Source organism: Olea europaea, chromosome 14 (genome assembly GCF_002742605.1).
Source record: "Olea europaea var. sylvestris chromosome 14, O_europaea_v1, whole genome shotgun sequence".
Taxonomy (NCBI): domain Eukaryota; kingdom Viridiplantae; phylum Streptophyta; class Magnoliopsida; order Lamiales; family Oleaceae; genus Olea; species Olea europaea.
The window spans coordinates 12339742-12345670 of record NC_036250.1 but is presented as its reverse complement, the minus strand read 5'-3'; the positions used below and the strand labels follow the sequence as shown (position 1 = coordinate 12345670).

Sequence of the window (5929 nt, the reverse complement as noted above, 5' to 3'; positions counted from 1 at the left end):
CTCCATATTCATCCAAAGTGAGAATTCAATCATGAGATAAGTTATTTTCAACTTATCTAACTTAATAATACCATAAAACAATCACAAGAGAAAATAACAAGAATTCATATTTTTCCCCAAATTTTCGGATTAGGCCATATATGACAAAACCCTAATATCTAAATATCATTTTTTCCAATCCACTAGAATAACTAGCTCCAAATACTCAAATAGTTAGCTTTGTTATCATATTTTTCAAGTATAAGTTATAAATTGAAAACCCTAAACAAAAATTTACAATAACTAAATCATAAATTATTAATCTTACCTCTTGAAGAATTAAATAAACAAGATTAAAGTAGTTGGCACAAGATTTCTTCTTTCCTTTTCCTTTTTTCCTTTCTTTCTTTTTCTTTTCTCCCCTTTCTCCTCTTCTCCGCGTTCTCTCTCGTTCAACACACTTTAGTGTGTGTTTAGCGTGTGTTTGTGTATGATTTTTGTGGAAAAAAATGGTCAAAGTTTGAATATAAAGGCCACTTGTTCAAAATTGCTAAGGAAGGTCCCTATTCTTTAATAAAATATAACTTTTAAATTCTAAACTTCCAAATATATATAAGTAAATTCCCAACTTTAAATTGTAGCCAATTTAACCCTCATATATGGCTAATTATAAAATAAATCCCAATAAAATATATTAATTTCATTTTAGTCCTTAATTGACTTTGACTTTGACTAGTCAACATTTGAATTTTGACTAGAAAAATTTGGGTTGTAACATGAACCATGCGACCACATGGTGTTGAACCATGCCGTTGCATGGCAGTAATTTAGTAACCGTTGGAGGTTGTTTTGGTTTGAATTATGGCGGCTTTCGGGATGTTTCTTGCATCTTTTCAGAACGATTTTGGCAGCAACTCATGGACATTGATTGAGGCCTCTAAATAGGCCATGGATGATCAATGAAAACATGTTGAAATCAACATTGAAATCATATTGAAACACACTTGAGAGTCATTCCTTATTCCATAATCAAAGATCAAACTGTGGTTTTCAATCATATTCAATTTCGCTTATTACATTCTTCAAGTTTTGGAATATTTCACTTTGTGCTTTGGTGAAAATCATTTACAAAGCTTGTTATAATTCTTCAAACAGTTTGCTAGAATACCCTTAAGCATCTCATTCAGTTAGGTGTTTGAGGACAACGATATCCTGTTCGAGCCTTCAATTTTATTCTTAAAAGTTTCTGGTTTTGATTCATATCCTGCTGTATTTTCGTTTGGTTTTATCTCCATATCTCCAATAATTTTCCAACATCCCTTTCCATCTGGTGTGCACTTAGGACCTTGCACTCTCAATGAAGTGGTTTTGGCAAGACAATCGCATGCAGAGGCCATTAACTCATGTTGGCGTGGAAGATGTCCTACGTGATTTCTTCTTCACACATGCCTGAAAGAAGTTGTCCCACATGACGTGGCACATATTCACTTAATTATTGGGATTAGTCAAAGATTACAATCCTAAATAATTTTGGTAAACAAAATTCTAGATCAATCAATGAAGCCGTTTCCTAATTAGATTAAATCTTTGATGGAAAGATAATCATAATGAAAAAGGAAACTGGTCCACTCTCTACCCCATAAAAGGCACACAATATCCATCACGTTTGTGCAACTTAATTGAGGGTTAAGTGAGAGAAACCGTTTCCAGTGCCTTCATTCTTCTCCAAAGATTGTTCTCATGGATTCAAGTACGTCAATTCCTTTCCACGTTATTAAAAAAAAAAGGAAAAAGAGAATCATGATTATTTAAGTTCTTGTTTATTATGGATTCAATCTTACATGTGGCATCAGAGCCAAAGTTTGAATTCTCATGATTCTCGATTTATATTGTTGCTGTAAGTAAGATTTGCAAGCTGCATCATAGTTACTTTACTTGAATCTTGAAAGTCATGATTAATTAATTCTTATGAGCTGTCATTCGAAAAACTCTTTGGTGTTTATCTGTGTTGAAATGGATTTAATTTCTTTTACAACTTCCTTGCAAAGTCTCTTTTATTTATTTACTGTTATTACTCGTTTCGGCGTTATTTTAGATTTTAAGGGACTGAATATTTCTGATAGCATGCTATTAACAATTTGAATTCACAGTCTTTGGCAAATATAATGGACAAAATGATTCTGTATCTTTCTTGGTTATTGGAATATTTATTGGAAAAAGATAATTTTTTTTCTTGGTCTGCACCGATTCAGGTGTGAAAGAAGAAAAGGCCATTTTGTTCCATTGTTAGTTCCATTTATTCAGATTTATGTCAAATGCAATTGTCTTTAACGCAATTCATAAAGTCAGCCACTATGTCATTCACTTTCGAATATCTTAATGTATTGCCTTGTCATCAAAAGTTGGTTGAGAAATTACAAGTTTTCTTAGCTTTAATTGACATTTTATGTGCACACTCTTTTCTGTGAAATTATGGCAGTATGTTATATTGGTATTGAATAATGTTGCCGATAGACGGATCTAATTCTTTTCAGTCAACGACTTCTATGTTATTGGCCATGCTTAGTTTTGATGATTATAATTATTGTTGAACTAATTTGTGTGCAAATTTATTATTTTGACGGAATATCTTTATTATGATATAGTCTGGTGGCTACCAAAGTGGCCCAACTAGAATGTTTGATAGCTATGAAGTCATATAATGAAACTTAATACCTATCCCTAGTATTAAGATAATAACTTCGCAAATTTTGAATTACAATTTTCAATCATTAGATATTATGGATTGGCCCAAAGGTGCACCACTTCTAAGTGATTGATCTACTGAATTAGGATAGTTAATGAGTATCCTTAATTTAAGTAGGAACTGTATACCCAAAGGTAACGACCTGATTGAATTTTGGACCTATATGATTGACTATTCCTAGGTGAAAGGGAATCACCATAATTGTTAATTAGTATATCGTAATTAGAACCTAAAGGTGAATTGAGGTAGAACTATTTAAGTTCGTATTTATGGCTAACTCAATGAACTAATGTTGTGAGTTCCTTTTTATTATTTATTTTGCAGACTCAGAACCTGTGTCGCTACACTCGCTAGCTTCGTCTGTTTCGACGTTTGATGGAACAAATTTTTCAAATTGGTATGAACAAGTCCAGTTTCACGTTGGTGTTCTGGACCTTGATTTAGCACTCTAAATTGAGAAACGGGTTGCTATTACTAATTTAAGCAGTGCGGAAGAAAAGGCTTTATTTAATTCTTGGGAAAGATCGAACAGACTTAGCACTATGTTTATGAGAATGAGCATAGCAAATAACATTAAATCAACACTTCCTGAAACTAATAGCACTAAATACTTGTTGAAAACGGTCGAAGATCGTTTTCGATCTGCTGAAAAGTCTCGTGCTGGGACATTAATGGCTCAACTTACCACCATGAAATTTGATGGTACACATGGAATGCATGAGCATATAATTGAAATGACAAATCTAGCTGCCAAACTCCAGGCTCTTGGGATGAAAGTGGATGAGACCTTTCTTGTTCAATTTATTATGAATTCTTTGCCTCCTTAGTATGGGTCATTTCAAATTCACTATAACACTATAAATGATAAGTGGAACGTGAATGAACTGACCAGTATGGTTGTTCAAGACGAGATAAGACTTAAACAACAAGGACACCATTCAGTCAATCTCTGAAGTCATAGAGCCAAAAAGAAAGGAAAAATGTCAAGAGAGAACATGAAACATGGACCACATAAAGCTAAAGAACCTCATAATGTTGTTAGGGCTCACAAGAATGAGCAAAAGAATGATAGATGTCACTTCTGTCACAAGTTGGGACACTTCTGTCACATAAAACTAAAACATAAGGCATGGTTCGGAGAAAACGGTTAGCCTTTGGCTTATGTATGTTTTGAATCTAACCTTACTGAAGTTCCTTCTGATACTTAGTGGTTTGATTCAGGTTCTAATGTTCATGTTTCAAATACGATGCAGGGATTCCTCACAATCCAGATCTTAAGTCAAAATGAAAACTTCATTGTCTTGGGGAATGGAGTCTAAGTTCCAGTTTCTGCCATTGGAACCTATCGTTTATTTTTAGATACCAATCATCATTTATATTTATTTCAGACACTTTATGTTCCTTCTATTTCTATAAATTTAATTTCAATTTCTAAACTTGATGTTGAGGGACATTTCTTTAAGCTTGGGAATAAAAGAGTCAGTTTATTTAAGAATAATGTCTTTCTTGGTTCTGGTATTTTATGTGATGGCTTGTATAAAATAAATCTCAATAACGATTTTGCTGAAACTCTTATGACCTTGCATTATAATGTTGGAACTAAACGTAGCCTAATAAATGTAAGTTCTTTTGACTTGTGGCATAGACGACTGGGTCATATATCCAGAGAAAGGTTAGAGAGATTAGTAAAAGATAGGATTTTGTCAAACCTAGATTTTATCGATCTCGATGTGTGTGTGGATTGTATTAAGGGAAAACAAATCAAAAGTACAAAGAAGAATGCCACAATAAGTGAAGGACTTCTTAAAATGATCCATACAGACATTTGTGGGCCTTTTGACCTCCATCATTAAGTGGAGAGAAATATTTTATCTCCTTTATCGATGATTTTTCACGTTATTGCTATATTTATCTATTGAATGAAAAATCTCAGGCAGTGAATGCTCTAGAGGTATACATTACTGAGGTTGAAAGACAATTAGATAGAAAAGTGAAAATCGTCAGATCTGACAGAGGTGGTTAATATTATGGTAAATATGATAAATCAGGACAATGTCCTGGTCCATTTGCAAAACTCCTAGAAAAGCATGGCGTACGTACACAATACACTATGCCAGGCACACCACAATAGAATGGTGTTGCTACAAGGCGTAATTGTACCCTAATGGATATGCTTAGGAGCATGCTGAGTAACTCTTCATTACCTATATCGTTGTTGATGGAAGCTCTTAAGATCGTTGTATACATACTTAATCGGGTTCCCAGTAAGGTAGTTCCTCAAACTCCTTTTGAGTTATGGACTAGGAGAAAATCGAGTATAAAGCACCTGCATGTTTGGGGTTGCCTAGTGGAGGCTAGAATTTATAATCCATATGAAAAGAAATTGGATTTCAAAACAGTCAGTGGATATTTCATTGGCTATCCAGAGAAATCTAAAAGGAATAGGTTTTATTGTCCTAATCATAGTACAAGAATTGTAGAAACCGAAAATGCTAAATTTATTTAGAACGGTGAAACTAGTAGGAGTGATAAACCATGAAATGCAGACATTCAAGAAATTAGGATACAAATCCCTATACCTATTGACTTCTAAGGAAGTTGTTGTTGTTCCTACAGTTGTTGAACAATTCAACAACGATGAACAACATGTTAATGATCAAACACTCCATAATGAGATTATAACACCTGAGTCCGCTGTTGAACAACTGCAAGGGATAGCATTAAGGAGATCTCAAAGAAAAAGAAGATCCGCTATGCCAAATGATTATGTGGTATATCTACAAAAAGCTTATTTTGATCAAGGGATTAGAAATGATCCCGCTTCATTTGGACAGGCCATAGAAAGTGATTACTCTCCAAAATGAATTGATGCCATGAATGATAAGTTAGAATCAATGGACCAAAATGAATTTTGGGACCTCGTTGAATTGCCTAAAAATTGTAAAACAGTCGACTGTAAATGGGTCTTTAAGACCAAGTGCGACTCTAAAGGTAATGTTGAACGCCAAAAGGATAGACTTGTGGCCAAAGACTTTACTTAGAAAGGAGGCATTGATTATAAAGAGACCTTCTCTCTCATATCTAAGAAGGACTCTCTTAGAATTGTTATGGCTTTGATTGCACATTATAATCAAGAGTTACATCAAATGGATGTGAAAACAGCTTTTTTGAATGGGAGTTTAGAAGAAGAAGTCTATATGGATC

The 5929-nt window shown here is 33.8% G+C and overlaps 1 long non-coding RNA gene across 1 annotated transcript; it reads left to right on the top strand.

Annotated features, from left to right (window-relative positions):
* The first annotated feature begins 1575 nt into the window (after positions 1 to 1575).
* LOC111409660 lies at positions 1576 to 4217 on the top strand. The gene is made up of 3 exons (XR_002705508.1): positions 1576 to 1729; positions 3050 to 3122; positions 3979 to 4217. It is a non-coding gene; the product is annotated as an uncharacterized LOC111409660 (long non-coding RNA).
* The last annotated feature ends 1712 nt before the right edge of the window (positions 4218 to 5929 follow it).